Raw genomic sequence first — 24028 nt, forward strand, 5'->3', positions numbered from 1 at the left:
GAGTTAAGACTAGAATTATGGTTTTAAACTGGAGATGAATGACATAATGCTTTCAGTACATTGGGAAAAACTGGCACGGTTTGTTACCCGTTTGTGTATCTATCCCACTATTCTCTGGTCAAAGAGTTTTGCAGGATTTTTCAATGTTTTAAAAACCTGTTGCATTGATTTGACCACAGATTACAGTAGCACAACAGGATTTAATACATGAACTCTGGGATCAATGATACCTTTGTCATGTCACTAAGTTACTCTGAAAACTATTTTCTATTTCCACCTTTGCTCTATCAACAACAGAATTTGGTGCTCTGTGTCTATAAATGCCAGGAAGGCGATTCTGGGTGCTGCAATAAGTTAATGATTGATGTCCAAAGCAGATTCCATTGAGTGGTTCTTCCCGCTGACCAAAATGTTGCCCGTTTCTTGACACTTGGCTTTTGTAGCTCAAGAACACTTCAGGAGACCAACCCAATCCTCCACTTCTGAAGGCTGTAAGAAAAAAGTAAGGAAAAGTGGATGGGAAACTGGAATGTGTATCTGAGCATTATCAGTGAACCTTTGTACCATTCTTTCGTAGTTAAGGCTAATTCAGCACTTTATATTGAATTGGTTTAATACAGTGTTTTCAATATTGCTGTTTTATACAGGGCTTTTTTTCTGGGAAAAGAGGTGGTGGAACTCAGTGGTGGAACTCAGGACCGCACAATGACATCACTTTGGGTCAGCTGGAACAAGGGGGGAGTTTTTTTAAAGTTTAAATTGCCCTCGGCAAAAATGGTCACATGACCAGTAGCCCCCCCCCCCCGATCTTCAGACAGAGGGGAGTTTAGATTGGCGCAAAGGGCAATCTAAACTCCTCTGTCTGGAGATCGGGGGTGGGGCCACTGGCCATGTGACCATTTTCAAGAGGTGCCGGAACTCTGTCCCACCACGTTCCAGCTGAAAAAAAGCCATGGTTTTATATAAGAATTTATTAAATATATTTTGGTATTTTTTAAACATGATGTATTTAAACTGCCCAGTTCCAGATATTTTCCACAATAGCCCTCACCCATAATAACTAGCTTGTCCTTTTAAATCAAATCACTTGAAAGCATAAATGTGTACATAGATAATGCTGCATTTATTTGCAAGGAACTGATCTCTTTACACTTGGGCCGTTTCCAGACGGCCCCCCGCCTCGCGAAACGTCGCGCGTCGTCGCGCGTCGTTGCGCAGAAAACGCGAAATATCGCGTTTTCTCGCGCGAGTTTTGCGCGACATCGCGCAAAACTCGCGCGAGAAAACGCGATATTTCGCGTTTTCTGCGCAACGACGCGCGACGACGCGCGACGTTTCGCGAGGCGGGGGGCCGTCTGGAAACGGCCTTGATCTTAGCCAAAAGGCCAAGAAGAAAGGCTGCATGTGCGGGATGGGAACTGATGAAACGTTCGAACATGTTATTTTTGAATGCAGCCTATATCAAAATATTAGGGAAACTAATTGTCAGTTCTTATCTTGGTCGCAGCAGAATGAAACTTCTGTCAATTATGCTTGCAGGTGATAATCAAACGCTGACTAAGATGGTCGCCAAATATGGTTGGTTGGCTTACCAAATTAGGGAACAGACAAAGAAGCACAGATAGGGTCATTTGACATTTGATATTAACTTTTAGATCTTAGAATTTTAAACTCTTATGTACAATTTTAGATGGTATTCTATTTTATAATTGTATTTTTTTTACTCATTCTTTTTTTTATTAAAAATTTTTATTGGTGAGTACATAGTTATTACATACACTCCCCATCATACCTAATTTATTTCAACCCCCACCCTTTCCCTCCCCCCTCCTTATAGACTTCCAACATCTTCCCAACCCTTAACCTATCTTATTACTTAACTTATTTTCCATTAAATTCTTCTAAATCATATATGTATTATATCTCTTACTCTAAGCATATTCAAATTCTCTTATATATACTCTATCAAATCCACTAATATATCCATTCTCTACATCACTGTTTAAACTGTATATTTTTGATAAAGTCTCTTAATAGTAATACTAGCTTAGGTTAATTAATAGCTAAATTTTCCCATTAATGGTAAAGTTACTTCTCTCTTCTATTTAAGAAATCACAAATTAATAGTTCTCAAACTGCCACAGTCCTCCTTTCACATCCCTTTTTTTTCTAGATATTGTTTCAATTTCCCCCAATCTGCAATATATTCTCCTGGATCAAGGTCTTTGAATTTTCTTGTCATTTTGTCCATCTCAGTCATGTACAGCAATTTGTAAATCCAATCTTCTGTAGTTGGTATTTCTTGTACTTTCCATTTCTGCGCATATAAAAGTCTTGCTGCTGTAGTCATGTAAAATAACAATGTTCTGTACTGCATTGGAACATCTTCCATTCCCAAGTTCAGTAGCAGCAATTCTGGGTTCTTATTTATTTGGGTTTGCAAAACCTCATTAATTACTTCAATTATATCTCCCCAGTATTGCTTAGCTACCTCACAAGTCCACCACATGTGGTATAACGAGCCTTCATGCTTTTTACATTTCCAGCATCTGTCTGACATATTAGTATTTCCTCGCGCAATTTTCTTTGGTGTTAGATACCACCTGTACACCATTTTATATACATTCTCTTTAATATTTGTACAAGTTGAAATCTTCAGTGTATTTTCCCACAAATGCTCCCAAGCTTCCATTGTTATTTCTTTATGAAAATTTATTGCCCATTTCACCATCTGGACTTTAACTGTTTCGTCTTCCGTGTGCCATTTTAGAAGTATTTTATAAATTTTCGAGATTTCTTTTTTACCTTCTTGTAAAATCACTTCTTCTAATTCCGACTTTTCCAATCTTATTCCTCCTTTTGAACAGTCCGAGTTGTAAAGATCTCTGATTTGCCTATATTGAAACCATCCATAATGAGGAGATAACTCTTCTTGCGTTTTTATTTTTAACCTTTTATGTTCCATTATTGTTATCTCTTTATAAGTTAAACATTGTTGTTCATTATAAACAGCTCTCGGATCTATTACTTCGTATGGTACCACCCATGAGGGGATACCATCTTCCATATAGTCCTTGTATTTCTTCCAGATTGTGAAAAGGCTTCTTCTAATATAATGATGCAAAAACATAGAGTCCGCTTTTACTTTGTCATACCACAGATATGCGTGCCATCCAAACAGTTTTTTATGTCCCTCCAAAGCCAGCAATTTACGGTCTTCTAGCATTATCCAGTCTTTTAACCATACCAAACATATTGCTTCGTAGTATAATCTTATATTTGGCAGTTGCGGTCCACCTCTTTCTTTCGAATCTTGTAATACTTTCATTTTCACACGGGGTTTCTTGCCTGCCCACACAAAGTCTGAGATTTTCCTTTGCCATTTATCAAATTGTTTGAAGTCTCGGATAATTGGGATTGTTTGCAACAAAAACATCACACGTGGTAACACATTCATCTTGATTGCTGCTATTCTTCCCAACCATGACAAGTTTAATTTATTCCATTTTATCAAATCTCTTTCTATTTGTAGCCACAGTTTCTCATAATTATTTTTAAATAAGTCTATATTTTTCGCAGTCAGCTCAATACCTAGATACTTCACTGTATTGGTTACCTCACAATCCGTTATCTCCATTAGTTCTTGCTGTTTTTGCTTTGTCATATTCTTACACAATATCTTTGACTTCTTTTTATTCACATAAAATCCAGCCAAGTCTCCAAATTCCTTTATTTTATCTATTATTTTTGGCATGTTGTCTATTGGATCTTCTACTATTACCATTACATCATCCGCAAATGCTCTGACTTTGTAGGAAAATTCCTTTATTTTTATGCCTCGAATTGTATCGTCCTCTCGTATTTGAATCAACAATATTTCCAAAATCAGAATAAACAACAATGGAGACAAAGGGCAGCCCTGTCTTGTACCTTTGCTTATTTTCAGTTTTTTGGTCAAATCATCATTCACTACAATCGCTGCACACTGGTCTTTATAAATTTCTTTCACTGCTTGTATGAACTTTTCTCCCATTTGCAGCTTTTCCATAGTGGCAAACATAAAGTCCCAACTCAGATTGTCAAATGCTTTTTCCGTGTCCATGAAGAAGAAACCAACTTCCCTATCACAATGCTTGTCATATTATTCAATAGCGTTTATTACTGTCCTTAGGTTATCCTTAATTTGTCTATTAGGTAAAAATCCAGCCTGTTCTTCTGCAATAAATTCCGACATCCATCCCTTTAACCTCTCCACCAAAATTTTTGCAAATATCTTGTAATCATTATTCAACAACGAAATTGGCCGATAATTTTTAACATTAGTCAGATCTTGTCCGTCCTTCGGAATCAACGATATGTTGGCTTCGTTCCATGAGTCAGGAATCCTTTGGCCTTGCAAGATTTCATTCATTACCTCTCTTTAAAAAGGTGCCAATTCATTAGCCATCATTTTATAGAACTTTGCCGTTATTCCATCCGGACCTGGTGCTTTCCCTAATTTAGTTGATTGTATAGCTTCTTTTATTTCTTCCTCTGTCACTTCTCTGTTTAACTTCTCTTTCCATTCCTCTGACATCATTGGAAGCTTCATTTTCTCCAAATATTCCGCTATTGAATCTCTGTTCACCTCCTTTTTTTGGTACAATTTTGCATAGAATTTAAAAAAAGCTTTACTAATAGCTGGTTGATCCAACAGTATTTTATCCTCTTCTCAGATTTTAATTATAGTTTTCTTCTCTTTTTTCTTTTTTAATTGCCAAGCTAGATATATCCCAGGTTTGTTTGCACCCTCAAATAGTTTTTGATTCATTTTTTTCAAATTCCACTCCAATTCTTTATTATTCATTGCCATCAGTTGTTGCAGAATTTTTATGTCCTGGTATATTTTCTTCTTCCCTGGTCTTTTCTTAAGTTGTATCTCTTTGGGTTTAATTTTTTCCATAATTTCATCTCTTTTCTTCCTTTCTCCTTCTGTCTCTTGCATTTAAGTCCATTAATATTCCTCTTGTCACAGCTTTGTATGTGTCCCATACCTTGTGAGTTGGCACATCCTTATTCATGTTATATTGTATAAAGAACTTGGTCTCTCCTCGTAGCAACGCCATATTATCTTCTATCTGCAGCAAATCCTCATTTATCCTCCATCTTCTTCTTTTAGTATTTTTCCCAAATTTCCACATAACTGGATTGTGATCTGAGCCTACCTTGGGCATTATCTCCACATCCTTAGTCCATAATGCCAGTTCCTTGGAGGCCCAGATCATGTCAATTCTTGATAATGTAAAGTGTCTTATTGAATAAAATGTATATTGTCTATTTTGGGGGGTTTGTCTCCTCCATACATCCTCCAGACTTTCTTGTTCTTTAAGCGCAAAAAAAGATTTTGGCAAAAGTCCTCTTTTTTTGTGCACTTTTAGATTTCTTGTCTTCTTCCAAGTTTGTAACTCCATTGAAGTCACCTGCCAGAATTATTTGATCATAGGTCAGTTCGTTTAACTGTTTCTGTAAATCTTTGAAAAAAATTTCTTTTGCACCGTTAGGTGCATAAATTCCAATCACCAAGGTCTTCTTTGAATTCCAAATTATTTCCACTGCTATAAACCTGGCTTCTGTATCACATAAAACTAATTTAGGCTGCAGCTCTTCCTTTATATACAATACAACTCCCCTCTTCTTCTTTTTGGAAGCCGCTGCAAATTCGTTTCCAAGTTTTGCAAGTTTTAAATATTTTACATCCTGCTTTTTAATATGTGTCTCTTGCAAACACACTATATTACATTTTTGTTTTAAAAGCCAGTGGAATATAATCTTGCGTTTAGAAGGTGAATTTAGTCCATTTACATTCCAAGATATAATTTTACACTCCATGATCAAATTTTAGCACTCTTTGGTAAGTCTTTTTCATTGTCTTTAATAAACGTTTCCATCTCCTGACCAGATCTGATATTCCTCCTAGTTCCACCAAATTCGAAAGCCAGCCCTTCAGGTATTTCCCATCTATATCTAATTTTCAAGTCTTTTAACATCTGGACCAGCTCTCTGTACTTTTTCCTCTCCAGCAACACCGATCTGGGCAGCTCTTTCATAATTCTCACCGCTTTCCCGTCGACTTCTAATGGATCTTGAAATTGTTTACTCACGATTGACTCTCTGATGCTTCTAGTTGTAAATTGCACAATCATATCTCTTGGTAGGTTCTTTTGAGCCGCAAATTTTGAGTTAATCCTGTATGCCACATCCAGAAGAGCTGCTATTTCCACTTCCTCTTTGTCCAGGTAACCTGCCAAAATTTCTGTAATATGCTCTTGGGTTGATTTTTCCAAAACTTCCGGGATTCCACGAAATCTGAGTTGTTTTTCCATTTGTTTACATTCAGCTACGGCCATTCTTCCCTTCACTCCTCTCATCTCCATTCTGTGCACATCTGCCAAAGTATCAGCCGCGTTTTCTACTGCATTAACTCTCTGCTGTGTGACTTGTAGGTCTTTTGGGACTTGGTCCATGTTTTTAAATAGCTCTGCCATCTCCGATTTAAATGCCTCTTTAAAGTCCTTCAAATTTTTTGCCATCTCTTGCATCATATCTTTAAGCTCTTTATTTCCTTCCATGACTTTTTTCTCCATCTCTTTTTTTTTACTCATTATTCAATACTTTTATTGTACTGTTTGCTGGTCTCGGGCCATGACAATACATCTAAAACTAAATTGATCCCCTTTGTCTGCCTTGTCCTTAACTGTTTTACTAAAGTAGGAGATACAAACAGGCAGAAAGGTAATTTATTTAAATTCTTTCTACCCTGCCTTTCCCTATATGGGCACAAGGCAGATAAATTATGATGGGGAAATCTGTGCTTTTTACCTGATGCTTGTTTAACCTGATGCTTGTTTAACCTGATGCTTATTTAAGTTGGACAGAAATCTGGCATGCCTGCTGTCTTCTCCATTCCTCATACATGGAACAAGATTGAGGACTTCCTTGATTTGGAAGTCACCTATCCAGTTTTCTATGAATACAGGTGCCTGGACAGATTGTAGTTAGTTTCTTTCTCATAGATCAGTATTCTAAACACTCATTAAGTAGGTGATAGGGTTGCCAACGTGGCTTTGCAAATTCCTGGAGATTTGTGGGTGGTAGTGCCTAAGCTGGGTAGAGTTTGGGATGAGGAGGAGCTCAGCAGGGATATAATTCGATAGAGTCCACCCTCCAAAACTGCTGTACCCTCCAGGGTTAATGATTGACCTAGTTGTAATGCAAGGAAACGCCAGGCGCCTCCTGGAGGTTGGCAAGCCTACCAGTTGTCCATATTCCAATATCATGACAAATTGGATTATTTCTCACACCAGGGCTTTCTTTCTGGGAAAAGAGGTGGTAGGAATTCAGTGGGTTGACCTCGGAGAAAATGGTCACATGGCTGGTAGCCCCACCCCCTGATCTCCAGACAGAGGGGAGTTTAGATTGCCCTCCGCACCGCTGGAGCGGTGTGGAGGGCAATCTAAACTCCCCTCTGTCTGGAGATCAGGGGGCAGGGCCACCAGCCATGTGACCATTTTCAAGAGGTTCCGGAACTCTGTTCCACTGCGTTCCAGCTGAAAAAAAGCCCTGTCTCGCACCAAGGTAAGCAGGGCAGCATGCACAAGCCAAGATCAGGCTCCTCGTGAATAAAACCTCAGTGTTTGGGGGATTGTTATTTTGTGTTGTCTGAATAGTGGGAATGAAGGATGCAAGGGAAGTACATGTTTTCCAGGGTTTTGACAAAAGAATAGGAAAAAATTACTTGGGGCTTGAGATGGCACATTTCTTTGTCTCTTATCATTTGATGGGTGTTTCGTTTATGTCACCTCAGGGACTGGCTATAAGACTAAAGGGAACCCTGAGGAGGCCACAGCCTGATACAAGACAGAAGCAATGGACAGACATGAGGGCTTGGAGTGTTTTAATTGTACCTGCTGATTCAAAAGAACACAGATTAATCGTTTCAGCAAATCAGGTTTTTACTGAGTACGGTATGGGATGGGCTGCTGAGCGACTGCTGGTTTCTGGCCCCTTTTATCGATCTCGGATTTCTCCTCCCTCCATTCTTGGAGCAGCCTTGGCCATTTTCACACGTCTTACTGGCTGCGCAAAATCGTGCAAAACTCCCGGAACGATGGCGTCTTCCTGGCACGATTTCCCGTCATGACTCTAGTTTGTGGTGCGAATTGGAGGAGCCTTGTCCATTTTCACATGTCTTGCCGGCTTGGCCATTTTCACACATCTTACTGGCTGCACAAAATCGCGCAAAACTCCCAGAACGACGGCGTCTTCCTGGCACGATTTCCTGTCATGACACCGGTTTGTGACGCGAATCACACCACAAACCAGAGTTATGATGGGAAATCGCGCCAGGAAGACACTGTCATTCCAGAAGTTTTGCACGATTTTGTGCAGCCAGTAAGATGTGTGAAAACGGCCCTCTTCTCCTGTCCCTTACTTCACAAATCTGGCGTGATCTTTGCTGAACATCCTTGCTGATGTGGGAGGATGATATGACTGTAGATTTGGATGCATTATTGCCCTGGCAGGTAATGCTTAATTAGTTAGGAACCACAGCTTCACAATCCTAAACACAATTATATGCTTCTCAGCTCAATGGGCTTAGAGGGTATAACTTTGTTAAGGACTGTACTATAGTGCAAGCCAGAGATGAAGCCGTGGGAGGAAACATAAGAGAGATTAATTAAATGTATAATAATGACACTAAATACACAAATCAAATCAAAGGAATGCCTGAGAACGATGGAGGGATGAACCTTGAAATGGCTAAAATCAGTAAGTAAAAGTTGTATTGCTTTGAAATGTAGAATGAGACAGGTAACAGATTTAAATGGTCAAGAGGAGCGTAGTGGTAGTGGAGAGATTAACCGTATGCATTTCAAATAAATCTACTAGACAAATCATGCAATGAAAATCAAACTCTGTCTCCAAATCACCTCCTGCCCTCCCAGGCATGATAGCCATCAGGGCTGGACTGTGAGGCAAACATTTGGGGGCTCAGTTCACAAGCACAGCAAAGAGAAGCAAAAAGCAAGCTGTAGCCTTCCCATTTGAAGGACACGTCATTTCAAAAGGGGTCCCGAGTATCAAAGGACTGGATTAACAAAGACGGCCAAGAGAGAAGCAGCCGGCTGAGGAAAGGAAGTGTGTAGACATGAGGAGCTAAGGGAAGCTTGAGTGGCCATGCACTTCCCCACCATTTGGGCACTTTGCCAGTAATAAGCCAATTTCATTCCTCTGCAACACGCTTGCCCGATTTCTAAGGAACAAAAAAAGAATAACAAGTGGTATTTCAAAATAAATATAGCAGCAATAACTACCTATGTGCCTTACTAACAACCACAATGGTGTATTTAATCATACAGTTACATAAACCACATTACACAGTAAACACATATACAATAAAACAACTATTAATACAAATGATTCTACACTTCACATATGGAAAACCATTAATACGATTGCTAAAATACAGGTACCTCAGGATAATAAAGTGCTGGTGCTACAATTTGCTACATGAATTCATTGCATGTATAATTATTAAAGTGCAAGTGCATAGTTACAACTCAGCATATTCTATTTCATAGTAACAACTCAGCATGTTCTATTTCTATATTCTATTCTATTCCTGGATAGCAATAGTCCAATTGGTGAGTGAGAATATCCAGTAAAATAAAGTCAATTCTTGTTGTGTATCATTTCATAATAGCTGTGTGGAATCCAAAAACAAGATCTGGTCCTCCGACGGGTTATCTAGATGCGACCCGTTTCATATAAATCTTTGTCAAAGAGCACACAGTAGTTAAAAGTTCATCAATCTTATTCATAAGTACTTATTCACAAAAATCATTCAATAATTGCTGATCACTGCAGTGCTGATCACTGCAGTGTTCAGCACCTCGGAGGGAGAGTGCATTTCTTACATTTTCGGTAGCTGATCTATCCCTCCTCCCTTTCTAACATCCTGAGAGGGCCTACAGCCCTTTATACTAGGATGGTTCAATCTGCATTTTTACTCAGAAGTCCCACTTTATTTAACGGGGCCTCCTGCTAGGTAGATTTGCACAGGGTTGTCACCATAATATCTTTGCTGAAGTAGCACTCGAGTGCATAGATTATAGTAGCATGACATTATTGCACTCACCGTAAGTGGCAATAGAGATAAGATGAGGGGGGCGAACCTTTGGCTGTGTAAAGGGTTGAGAATATCTATTCGCGAGCGGTTGAACTTTGGTACTGTTCCTGGAAAATCCTTGTTATGTAAAGTTGCTCTAAGAGCCGAAACAGATGTTACATGCAGAAATGTGTAACTTAACCCAGTGCCCTTTTCTGGATTGAAAAAGCCACCTGGGGAGTGACTTAGAACAGGAGGGTGAAGTGCTTATTCATTTTGGTGGAGAAAGTGTCTAACTGCTGCTTTATTGCTTTTGGTTGCCCCTGCACCAAGCAGCCCTTCAAAGGAACAGGTGGTCTACAGTGGTATACATGAGTGTGTGATTTGTGATCTTACTGCTGGAGAAACTCATTGGATCCTAATTGCTATAGGAAATAATGGACCCCATTTCTATAGCAAAGGCATTAACAGGGACACTGTCCGAGGTGTACATCTTGCAGACAGGTGTACATCTTCACTGCAAGAAATACTGGCATAATATCAGTGTTTCTTCCAGCAGTCGTAATATGTAGAGTGGGCCTTATGAAGAGTAAACAGTGTCCTCGATAGGCTGTGTGTGTGTTTAAGGCACCATCAAGCCACAGCTGTCTTATGGCAAACTTTTGTGGGATTATTTATTTATTTTATTAAATTTGTATTCCGCTCTCCCCACAAGCAGGCTCAGACAGTATACAATAATAAAATATACAATAATAAAGCTTGGCAGCATAAATATAGAATCAGCAATTAGCAATACAGTTTATAAGACATCCACGCACATATTGCACTACCCATTCAGCCTAAACAAAGCCATGGGTAGGATGGCCGGTTATAGATGGATACATAGTCAGGGGGGATACCCCTCATGGCAGGAAGCCAGTGTGGACAGTTTAGATAGCTCACTTGTCTCAATCACCGAATGCCTGGCAGAACATCTCTGTCTTGCAGGCCTGGCGGAAAGATAGCAAATCCGAATAAGCCCGGGTTGCCAAAGACAGAGAGTTCCATCAGGTTGGTGGCGGGTCTGAGAAAGCCTGGTCTCGGCTTGAGGCACGGTGAACCTCCTTGGACCTGGGGACCACCAGTAGATGTTTCTCTGCCAAGTGAAGCAGCCTACGGGGAACATATGGTGAAAGCCACTCCCGCAGGTATGCAGGTCCCAGTCCTCTAAGGGCCTTAAAGGTTAGAACCAAAACCTTGAACCTGATCTGGAATTCCACTGGGAGCCAGTGCAGCTGGTGCAAAACCGATGTTATATGGGACCCGAATCAGTTGTCTCTTCTGGTGCAGACTCCAGGGCAGCCCAGCGTATAGCGAATTGCAGTAGTCCAAGGCAAGAGATGAACAGAGGTAGTTTACCATTGCCTGCCTCTGCATGGTGACCTTGGACTTCCTTGCTATTTTGCATGGTTAGTCCCATCCAAGGACTAACCAGTGTGGATGCTGCTTAGCTTCTGAAATCAGATGGGATTGGCTAGCCTGCAACATCCAGGTCAGGGTTAGGGGTGCCAGACCCCCAGTGGGGGCGGGGAATCCCCTGCCCTCGCCCCCACACCCTGCCCCCACTTACCTGGCCAGCAGGGGGGGCGCACCCTGTGTGTGCACTCCCCTGCGGAGCTGCGCACTCCCATGGATCGGCCCCGTTTTGGAGTGCTGTGGCATGCAAGAGCTCTCCTGTGCACTACAGTGCCTCAAAACGGGGCTGTTTTGGCCCGGATTGGGCCCGTTTGGAGGCGCTGCAGAGCACAGCACCCCAAAACGGGCCCAGTCCGTGCCGCAGCACCCCAAAACAGGACCAATCCACGCCAAAACAGCCATGGATTGGGCCCATTTTGAGGCGCTGCAGAGCGTAGGAGCGCTGTGCATTCACTTGCGCCTGTTGGCACAGCCGCCAACAGTCTGGGTGATGGAGGGAAGGAACGCTTTATAAGAATCATAGCGGAAAATGACGCCCCTGAGGAAGTGGAGACACGAAATCTGAGTTTTTGAGCCGGCCCCAGATAGGGCGTGGAACTGTATTCCATCCGTTCCATTTTCTGTCGTTTAAAGGATAAGAAAAAGAGAAAAGAAGACACATCACTGAAAAAGATCTTTCTCTGGCCTTTATTGCCGTTCCCGGTTGGGTTACTTCCATACATCCATATGAGTGTTTACAAGAAGGCAAAAGAAGTTATATACTGAAGGAGATCCTCTTTGGACTTTATTGCCCATCTTGTTTGGGTTATTCTTGTATATATATATGAATGATTGTATATGGATATATATTTATTGGATATGAATTTGATGTATGATTATAGCACATTGCACTTTTGAAATAATTGTGATAAGTTGCAAGGTTGTGGTTGATTTCTCCCGAGAGTTTTCTCTCTGGTAGTTCTGGGGGGTTACAGACACGGCACCTCACGCTGTCGGGAGTTGCTTGCTATGACTTCCATAAAATGAAAGTATGCCATACCTCTAGTAATTTTTACATCTCATCTTGGTCTTGATTTTTATCTCAGATCCTAACCATCTCTTCGAGTCTTCTGTTTGTCCCCCTCCCTCACCCTAATTTTTTAATTTTGTTCTAGTGAGTTTCTTCTCCCTGGCATGATCCAGTTTTTCTTCATTATCCCTTCATCCCTCTTAGGAAATATATATTTCAGGAAATACATATTTCATGCTGGCATCCATCCATGATTCTTTCTTTCTTTCTAAGGAAAAACAGACATAGTCAATAATTTAGTAAAGTTTCTCTTCTCATGCTTCAGATCCCAAATGAATACATGGCCGTTTTCATACTACTAACCTCCTTCCGTAACGTTGCGCAAAAACTGCAGAAGATAGTGTCTTCTCGTGAGAGTTTTGCACGATGTTGCGTAAAACTCTCGCGAGAAGACGCTGTCTTCCGTGTTTTTTGCACAACATTACAGAAGCAGGTTAGTAGTGTGAAAACGGCCCATGTTGCAATTTCAAACAAGCATGAGTTTTTGTGTGTGTCAGGTTCCTTTAGCAATTCTGGCTCTCCCCGTATCTGTCCTCTACTGCATATAAAGATGCCAACTTGCTTATTCTTGTTACAGTTTGGTGTAGTGGTCTGGAGATCAGGGGGCAGGGCCACCAGCCATGTGACCATTTTCTAGAGGTGCCGGAACTCCGTTCCACCGCATTCCAGCTGAAAAAAAGCCCTGCTTATAGGAAACCTTCTGAACTTTCTTGGGGGTTTTCCACATTGCATTATTGCATTGCTTCTGGCCCCATACTACTTCAGTTTATTCCCTGTCTTCCACACGTTCTCTTGAGGCATTAGCTTTCACCTTGCATTTTTTTCTGGTTCTTTTGGGACCACTTTTACCCTGACCTTTTCCTAGCAATCAAGGTTGAGTTGCATTTATTCACATGTGTACTGTTTCTTGTGCTTTCGTTGCTTCTGCCCACTTCCTGCCCACTTTCCACTTTCCACAGACTGGACTGTGACTGTGGGACAACTGGGCCCTGTGCTGTCTTTCCCATGCCTCAGTACCAAAGAACTTTTATCCCTTGTGTGGGTAAATTTTCAAGTATTTTTTTAAATACATGGTGGGCTGTACTGTAGGGAGCTAATCTCAAAGAGATGCTTCTGTAACACGTTAAGGACCATAAGCTTCACCACCATGTTGCCTTACGCCATATCTGTTGCTTTAAGTATGTGCTCCTATGTACTACTAGTTGCATGACCTGTGTGACAGACTGCACTTTTTAAAAGCTTAAAAGCTCTGTACAAACAGCTGAAGGACTGTTAAGTGTTAATTCTTCACAGAGAGCCTTGAGTGACGGGCTACTCTAAGGAATCCGACTGGGTAGCATGAGCTGAACTAAGGGCCAAGCTACAAGTGACGAATGACACTTGAACGGCAAGTGGATTGAGTGGAGGGCAAGTGAACAGGGAGAAATACACTTGCCGTTCAAGTGTCATTTGTCACTTGTAGCTTGGCCCTGGGAAAGACTTCTGAACAGGATGCTGGAAAGAGAGGCGTCTGATTTCAGCCCTAGGTGAGTGGTGGGGGGGTCGAATACTGACAGTTTGGAGTTTCAGCCCTGACTGACAGCAGTTTAACAGACAGGAGAACTGGGGGGAAATTGGCAAGGAAGTTTGGGAAGTAGGTAAAGACCTCCATTCCGGTCAAAGAAAGGGGATAGATTTTCTAGTGAGAGGAGAATTTCTCTACCTCATCAAACGGGGAGGTAGCTCTGGAGAGTGAAGAGCTGTGGAGAGTGAAGAGACTCCTGGTCGGGTGTGGTAATAGAAACTGCCTATGGAGACCTTAAAATTCAGTTAAAAACTGAAGATGACTACTGATGTTTCAAGAGAAGGGGTTTGGGTGATGGAAAGAGGGTACCAGCCTTCTTAAAACCAAAAGAGTAAGAGATTGGGAAAATATTGGGACAAAAGCATCTCAACATGAAGATTTAAGTAACTGTGAAGAGCTTAAGAAACGCTCATCAGTCTGAACATTAGAACTAAAGTCTGTGCACGTACTGATTTTACCTCAGAGTTATCTATATTGAGTTAACTTAGAAATGTTCAATCCCTGATTTCATCTGGCCTTTCCCTTCTATGTTAAATAAAATATTTAGTTATTTTTAAATTTTAAAACACCTTTCATGCCATTTAAGTTGTTTAAGACCGGGGCGGGGGGGTCATAACCTGCCTCATGATTTTATCCGTCTCTAGAATTGTATGCCTCTTTCTACAGGCATCAAGGAAGGCCCACTCCATAGTCTGAGAAACACTGCATCATTTATCTTCTGCTTTAAAATGCAGTCAAAATCAACAAATTAATTACAAATGGCCATAACAACAACAACAACAACAACAACAACAACAACAACAACAACAACAACAACAGTCGGTTTATATACCGCCCTTCAGGATGACTTAACACCCACTCAGAGCAGTTTACAAAGTATGTTATTATCTTCACAACAACAATCAGCCTGTGAGGTGGGTGGGGCTGAGAGAACAAGAAGCTGTGACTGACCGAAGGTCACCCAGCTGGCTTCAAGGGGAGGAGTGGGGAATCAAACCTGGTTCTCCAGATTAGAGTCCTGCCCTCTTAACCACTACACCAAACTGGCTCTCATAAGTGCGTTATGTCAAATGACTGCTTGTGTCCAATATTGTAGCAATTCTTAATGTTGCAAGTATTATACAGTATCTTGCTTCTCAAGGGTCTTCTTTGGCTGGTTGGTTGCACCTTCAGAATTGTTTGCAACCTGCAGATGCCCTCCTCTCCAGGAGCTTCCTAAACTAGATGGCAGAGAAGCTGTGAACTCCAAATCTTCTTTCTAACCCAGCAGAGATTGGAACAGCTTCCATACATGTTGGATAATGCACTTTCAATGCTCTTTAGTGATCATTTGGAACTGGGTTTTCGTGTGTGAAACAAAAAATCCACTTCCAAAGGATTTCTAAAGTGCATTGAAAGTGCATTATTCAACGTGTGTGGAAATGGCCACAACAGTCTCCCCAATTCAAGTCCTACACTTATACCTTGCAAGCACTCTTTCTCATAGTTTTCTTCACACAACAGTAATAGTAGTCTTTGGGGTCAAAGTACCCTTTGAGGTAGAGGATTGATAAGTGGACTTAAGCCAACCTAGAGATAATTACTGGAGGCATTCTCTCCCCCACGCCCATGCTTCCACAGAGAGACAGAGGTAAGTGATATTTGAAGACCCAAAGGAAGGGAGGAAATAATCCACAAGGTGACAAAAAGGGGTTGAATTGTCTGCTTGCTTCTTGTTTTCTTGTCGCAGTGTTTCCATGTGTATACAGTGGATTTAGAAAAGAGAAGCAGCTCTTATAAAGCTCAGCGCATGAGTTACTTGCGTTAATCCTCTACACACAGATACTGATGTGTACCTGGACAAGTGTAAGGAGAGAAATTCCACGCCGTCTCAAACCTCTGTTAGTGCTGCAATAACTTTGGCTATATCAATTACTCCTCTAATTGTGAGGTGTAAAGAAAAATACGTGTTAGAGACAACCACAGTGATGAAAGTCTGTGTCAATATATCGAGGGAGAAGGCTGCATTTAGCCAAGCACGAATATTCAGCTGTTTTTAAGACCGGGGTTATCTTGTGGGGAGGGGATGGAACTGTGGTTTCTTTCTAGATATATTTAAAGTGGTGTGTGTGAATGGAAAGGGGGAGTGTGACTGTGACGTGCAGAATGTTAAAATGCAAAGCACCTTTTTCTGATTGGCTACCGGGAAGTGGATACTCTTTATATAAATGGCAATTGCATCCTCTGTTCCTCGCAACTGCCACAAAGAAAGCAAGAGAGGAAAAAAGACGAAGAGAGAGGAAGGCATCTCAACAACAGTGAGTAAGGAAGTCGTGATGTTCTCAGTTTTGTGATTATATTAATATCATACTAATGCAATAGTTGGTTACACTGTACTAGAACTTTACTAATATATTCAGCAGGTAGCAAAATTTCTGGACAATTTCTGGACATGTGCACAGGCAAGTCAATATTTAATGTAGGGGCCTCCTTGGTGTCATTTAATATATATGCAAATACATGGGGTATCATAGGACAAAATGAACTTGAAACCTTCTCGTTCTATATACATTATATGAATGAAAGTGTTATTAAAACAAACACCAGTGTAGTTTTGGGGGGATTTGGATAGCAATATTGGCTATATACAAGACCACACGTTTATAAGTAAAAAACAAAATTATTGCTGATTTAGTTACAACAGCACTAGAAATTAAGGACAGAGTTAAAACAAACATGGAATTATCAGTTCTGTCTCTCCAGTAATAAAATCTCTTGTTTATTCCTGTATGAAATGACCTGAAAGACCTGTGCTGAAGGAACGTAAGCAGAGTATGTGGTCCATCCAAAGAAGCTGTTAAAATGGCACAGCAAAACTTTAAAAGATTAAGCTAGTTGAATTAGTATTAATTTAGTGTTTGTTTCAACAAATCTTATAGGGCTACCCGAAGCAGAATTAGGTCCTTGTAAGTCCATTTAAGTCAATGGGTTTGGAAGGATGGAGCTTGGGAGGGCATGGACAGACATTATCAAGTTGCTTTTCCTTTAAATGTATTTTTATTATCTTAATTTTAAAAATGAATTTGACTATGTACGACAGTTACGATTGATTACAAGAAGTAAAAATATTTGTATGTGTTTGAATATTATCTTGAAATTTGCTATGCTGATGCAAAATGTAATCCATTTAAAATAATTCTATCTGAATATAATTTTTCTCTTCCTTTCCTGTAATATATTAGTCTGATCAGAAGAGCAATAGCTGAGAATAATTTTTCTGGTCTCTTGGATTTTCAGTAAGAAGTAAAATTTAGATCTGATGTTGATCGTAAGCAAGTGATTAGTTCAAGGCAATCATAAATATTTCAAAAGTGCTGATTTTGGGTTGGAGGGAATACCTGTCATATTTTACTTATTTCTAAAAACACTTTCACAAAAACATCCTCAAAGTGTGTAAAATGTCCAGAATATATTAGGTAAATGGCATCCCTAAGGGTTATCCTGTACATACATAAACAGTCATCAATATTAGGGGCAACTGTAAAAGTTTTCTTTCAAATTAACATCAGTTAACATCAATCAGCTGTCTATATTCTTTTGATCATATATAGGAGATAGGTGGCTCCATAATAGTTTTTTATTTTAATTGACAACTTAGATGCTGCTATATTAAATTGCAACCAAAGTGTATATGATCCCCCCTCCCCACAAAGACCTCTAATTTTAGTTGAGCTTAGTAAAAGGGGAATGTAAATGTGCTACTGATATCAATGGGACTGTTTAAAAGAGTTTAACTTTAGTTGCAACATGCTCTTAATTTTTAATTCCTATATTATTATTTTAATTTGACCATTCTGTATAATGCTTTTAATATGCATATGTAACCCTGGCCACAAAAACAAATTTATGAAAGAAAAAATATGCCCCAAAGGATAGCATGCTAAGGGCATCTAGGTTTAGGATTAAAGCATTTGCGGAACATTAATTTCTTTAGAATAGGAGCGGGGGTTAGAGATGAGTGCTGATAATACCTAGCATCGAACTGACATTTTAAAAACATTTCTAGCTAATCATAAAACAGGAGCACTGAGAGTGGCTCCCTGTTTGACCAAGCCTTTAATTGCTGGTAGTTGGAGCGCCGTCCTGTCAATTTATTCATGCACACAGTTTGAGTTAGAGTTTTTGTGCACATTGCGATGTTTCTATCCAGAGATAAAATCCATGCAAGAAAAACTTGCTTGCCACGAGACGTGCAATGTGGCATGAGTAAGGTTAGGTATTTCCTCCCCCCCCCCGCCCCCATGCAGTGAGAATATCGGTCTGCTGCCACTGTACTTGCTAGCCTGCAGTCAAAGGCCCAGACAACCTGTTCTGCTTAGAGTTGCCAACCTCCAGGTGGTGGCTGGATATCTCCCATAATTACAACTGATCTCCAGGCCACAGAGATCAGGGTCGTTTTCACACGTCTTACTGACCGTGCAAAACTCCCAGAACGATGGCGTCTTCCTGGCACAATTTCCCATCATGACTCTGTGGCGCAAAATTGCACCACAAACCAGAGTCGTGAGTGACAGGTAATCATGCCAGGAAGAAGCCATTGTTCCGGGAGTTTTGTGCAAATTTGCGTGGCTGGTAAAACGTGTGAAAACAGTCCCGTTTCTTGGAGAAAATGTCTGCTTTGGAGGGTGGACTGTATGTCATTATACTCTGCTGAGGCCCCTCCCCTGCCCAAACCCCACCCACTTCAGCTCTACCCCCCCAAATCCCAGGAATTTTCCAATCTGTAGCTGGCAACCCCAGGTCTGCTGGTTCAAAGGCTGAAGGCTCCTTATACAGCAGCTATATCTGAGACTGAAGGGAATATCCTAAGCAGCTTGTGGTATGACTTTGGGTGGGTGGATCTGTTGTTCCTGGCCAAGGGTTGCCTGGATATGGTATTTATAATTTTTCACAGCATGTACTCTGCCTTGTCAGTGGCTGCTATAGTGCTGGAGGGGAAGGTAGAACTGGCCGTCAGTGGGCAAAGGGTTCCCCATGGGCCAGCACAGGGGTCTAGTACCCCATTGATTTAATCTTACTTAAAACCTTTTCATTCCACCTTTCCTGAAAAGATCCAAGATGGTTCACAGCAAATGCCTTCAAGACGGAAAAAAATTCGTAACCTGGAGTTGGCAATTGTAGACCACAAACAAGAACCGTTGGAGGCAATGTAACTGGTGCACAAGTTCATACAGGGAGAGGCAGTTCTTCAGATAGGAGGGTCTTGGATTGGGAAGGACTTTAAAGGTTCGAAACAACTCCTTAAACTGCACCTGGAAACAGAGTTGTTCAAACAAAGGCGTAATATATTAATAGAGGATTATCCCAGTCCAAAGGTACATGGCTGAACAATTTATGCACTGTATGCCATGTATAAAATGGGAGCCTTACATTTTAAAATATGTATTTAAAAATTAAAGAAAAAATACACATTCAAGGACTTTGAAGTATTTAAGCTTTGGTGGTCCTTTATGAGCAAGACTGTACCAAGGACTTTACAGACTGGGTGAATTCAGTGGACCAGAATATTAAGTTTACTTATCAAGGGAGCCAGCAATCTGTAACATTCCTGGACGTTGTAGTGTATAAACAGACACCGACTAAATTGGGGGTAAGACCCTTCCGAAAAAATTTAGACCATAGCACTTATTTAGAATATTCATCCTATCACAGGAGTAATTTAAAGAGAAATATACTGTACAGTCAATTTCTTCGCTTGAAACGCAACTCTTCCTTACAATCTGATTACATTAGGGAATCCAATAAATTGAGCAGCTTTTTTGTATCTCGCAGGTATCCAGCACACATGCCAGGGATAGAGCCAGTAAAATTCTGAGGAGGGCTTTATTACAACCAAAGAATAAAAATCAAAATAATATGAACAGGGAGATTTCATGAGCATTGGATTTTTCTCCTCTATCAGGAGAAATAGTGCAGATTATAAGAACTAATTGGCATATTATTCAAGATTTACCTGGCTGTAATGCTTTACCCAAAATTGGCTATAGGAGAACTAAAAGCTTACTAGATAAGGGCCGTTTCCAGATGGCTTACCTGCACCCGGAACGTCGTGCCATGTTGCGGGGAAAATGCGAAATATCGCATTTTCTTGCGCGAGTTTTGCGCGACATCGTGCAAAACTCGTGCGAGAAAACGCGATATTTCGTGTTTTTCCCGCAACGTGGCGCGACGTTCCGGGTGCAGGTAAGCCATCTGGAAACGGCCTTTCTGGTACACTTGGATTTAAAGATACAACATCCACAAGGAAATCTGCTGCTTTGCCGTTATGCAGGCGACCATTGTAACGTTTGCTCATTAAGCACTAATATAAATTCATTCAAACATCCATACATGGGTTCCCCTCTCTACTCTAAAATTTTTTCAACATGTGCTACCTCCAATGTTGTTTACATCATTGAATGCACTTGCACTTTATTATACATCGGAAGCACTACACGCCCGATCCATACCCATATCCAGGAACATATCTCTAAGATTCGGACTAAAATCAGAGAAGCACCCCTTGCAAAACATTTTGAGTTACATCATAGAAATAACGTGAATTCAGTTATTCTGTATTAGAGGTTATTAAATCAACTGACAATATCACCAAAACATTACAACAGGCTGAAGCCCAATGGATTTTTAGAATGGACAGTCTTGCTCCTAAGGGTCTTAACAATGAAATTGATTTTATGGTATTTTTGTAAATTTTTATTTATATGGAAAATGACTTATTTACATGAATTGGCTCCTTAAATTATTTTGAATTTGTACATCTTAACAGTTCTTATGTACAATTGGTCTTTTACAAATGTGTATATTTCTTTAAATCAGTGAGTAATGTTAATGAACGTGAGGTTATATACCAATTAGCCCACGGGGCCGTATACATCAGATAGATGGATGGCTACCAATGTGATGTGTATAATGGATAACCAATGAAGGCACCAGTAAGTCTGTTTTATATTAATTTTATTAATTTTATTATATTGATAAGAGTATGGTTAATAAGTGGACAAGAGTATGGTTAATAAGTGGACAATTGTGATTTGTAGAATAAATATTGGCCAGGAAGAAGAGACTTCGAAACGAGCAGGATTACAAACTGGCAGGCTCGTTACATATTGGAGCTTTTGGCTGCCAGGCTAACCAACCAAATTGAAGCCTTGTTTCACTGACAATACGCCCAGGGCTTTTTTTCTGGGAAAAGAGGTGGTGGAACTCAGTGGGTTGCCATCGGAGAAAATGGTCACATGGCTGGTGGCCCCACCCCCTGATCTCCAGACAGAGGGGAGTTGAGATTGCCCTCCGCACTGCTGGAGTGGTGTGGAGGGCAATCTAAACTCCCCTCTGTCTAAAGATCAGGGGGCGGGGCCACCAGCCATGTGACCATTTTCAAGAGGTTCCGGAACTCCATTCCACTGCGTTCCAGCTGAAAAAAAGCCCTGGATACACCTATCAAATCTCTGCTGGCGTCCATCTCTTACTTACCTATTTAAAAGAAATCAGAAAATTGACGTTAGAGACTGAATACTGACTTATCTTGGACTTACCTTGTTATATTGTGTAATGTTTATTCTTGTAATCATTGGATATTATTATTATCAATAGAGTTTCACTGTTAGGTTACACTATTCAGCACTTGCACTTTAACTAATATAGATACTTCTGATTAACACCTGGTAGTGTTTTGGGTCTCCTTGGGCAGTTCCCAGTCAGTATCAGTTTTTATACAAAAGAAAACCAAAGGGAGAAAAATACAACCACATATTCCTCCCCCTCGAATATACTATTGCTGGTTCTCAAGTTGCAGTTTAACTCTGTATATTTACATACTATTCATATATGTTGTAGAATATCACTCTTCCATTTTCCTCTAGTTTAACCTTGTTCCGATATTGAATATAGGGTTGCTGTATTTTGATAAAGTTATCTTGGGCAAACCGTTTCCTTTCCCCCATTTGCTTGTATACAGTAATGTTTTCCATATGCATAATGAACCAGTATTTGTTTCCAATATTGTGCTATATAATAATAATCTCACTGCAACTAGTAACCTAATGGCATGGACAACCAGTCTCCTCCCCTCCAAAAAAAAACTTAAAAGAGCAACCTTGGGACCATACAGGATTTTCTCTTCTGCTCAGCAGATTTGCACACAATACCACCAGTGGCGGACCTACGTTTTTGGGACCCTGAAGCTTGAACTGCAATGGGGCCCCCTTCTCAACAGCAACTATAGGGCAACAGCTGGGGATTTGGGTGCTGCAAGCCCCCGAGAAAATTTTGAAATTTCACCAATTACAGGGGCATTTTGAAGCCATATGAAATGGTTATTAGAGCATAGTCTAAGGTCAATAGTAAGTACTTGAACCCATTGACTTATAATGATCCTGTCACTAAAATAGCCTTATTTTAATAACACTTAAAAAAAACCTCCATCAATTTTGTTGAAAAATTCACTCATTAAAAAAAAAGTTGCTTCAGGGCCCTGAAGCTTAAGCTTTATTAGTTCCATAGTAGATCCACCCCTGTACACCACTGTAAACTGCTGGGGAAAGATCCAGTTGTGCATCCCAGTAACAACGTTGTCAATCTGCCGTGCGATTTTCCTTATTAGAATCCACATGCCTTGACTTCCCAAGAATTTCTCCTGTGGACACACCCCTCCAGCTAGTCTATCATCTAAGTTATTGATCTGCCTGAGAGTGAAGAAGCAAAGAACAAAGACATTATTAGGCGATCACTATATCTAATAGTGAAGGTCTGTCCCCATGTAGATAACCGAATCCCCACACTGGAGTCAGCTCAGACTATCGCTCGGCCCTCTGCAAATCTGGTTTCTAGAAATGTCTTTGTTTAAAAGATCAACTGGGGGGGTAAACCCCTCCTCCCAAAACACTTCCCAGCAACATTTGTGCACTTACAAGCAACATACAAAAAGAAAGCCCTGAAGTACGGCTGCCATCGTGGGTTGCTGTGGCACTCCAAAAAGCCACCCAAAAATGTAGTACTGTTGAGGAGGTGGCGGAGGGAATGAGATTTCCTCTCCCCTCCTGGGTCCAAGCGACTTTGATACTTCAATTACATTTTGATTCAACTTTCAGGAAAAGCGGATCCCTCCACAGAAGTCAGTGGTCCAGAAAACAGGAGAAAGATAACCCAAATACTGAAATTAGTCCTTGTGTTAAATTTTCATTGACCGTTATTGCCTTGGAAGGAAAAAGATATGATTATTTCAAAAACTGAAAGGTTGTACTGTTTGTTAACCTGCCTTGGCCAGTGTTACACTGCTGTAGGGCCGCATCAGTGCAGGAAGCAAAGCTGAGATTAGGAAAACAGATTCAGCACGGAAGGGTTAAATCCCCTCTTCCCTTTCAGTACAGCTCCAAGCCAAATCGGAGCTGTGTGCACATCCACCATTTGTCTTTAACAGACTGCTGGAGATCGACAAGTTCCTTCCCATCCATTTTTCCCCTCAGCAACATCCAGATCACATGACTGGAAGATGCGCTACGTGAAGCTGCCTTTTCCTTAAAAACACACCGTACACAGTGACAGGGCAGCTGGAGTTCACTGCACAGAGTTGGGCATATTGCTCTAGTACTGTTCAGTCTTCATTGGTTGCCACGCCCAGTTTGAAGCACTTGTTTAAAGACCTATGCCAGGCGTCTGTTTTTCCCCTGGACAGTTTGGGTTTTTGTTGGACTGTCTGGGGGAAACAGAGGTCAAATCCACATTACTCATTCTAAGTCGCATGTTCCCCGCATTC

At 40.7% G+C, this 24028-nt stretch overlaps 1 protein-coding gene across 3 annotated transcripts in view; it reads left to right on the plus strand.

Moving 5' to 3' along the window:
* The first annotated feature begins 404 nt into the window (after window positions 1-404).
* DDC (dopa decarboxylase) overlaps window positions 405-24028 on the plus strand; it is a 98567-nt gene continuing 74943 nt past the window's right edge. For 2 of the 3 annotated variants that reach the window (XM_054991480.1, XM_054991482.1), the window contains exon 1: window positions 405-502. The gene's annotated coding sequence lies outside the window, so the exon portion shown is untranslated. Of the gene's footprint in view, window positions 503-16486; window positions 16533-24028 lie in introns of those variants that run through there. The other variant, XM_054991481.1, reaches the window with a different exon arrangement.

The sequence above is a fragment of the Eublepharis macularius genome, chromosome 11, assembly GCF_028583425.1.
Source record: "Eublepharis macularius isolate TG4126 chromosome 11, MPM_Emac_v1.0, whole genome shotgun sequence".
NCBI classification, from domain to species: domain Eukaryota; kingdom Metazoa; phylum Chordata; class Lepidosauria; order Squamata; family Eublepharidae; genus Eublepharis; species Eublepharis macularius.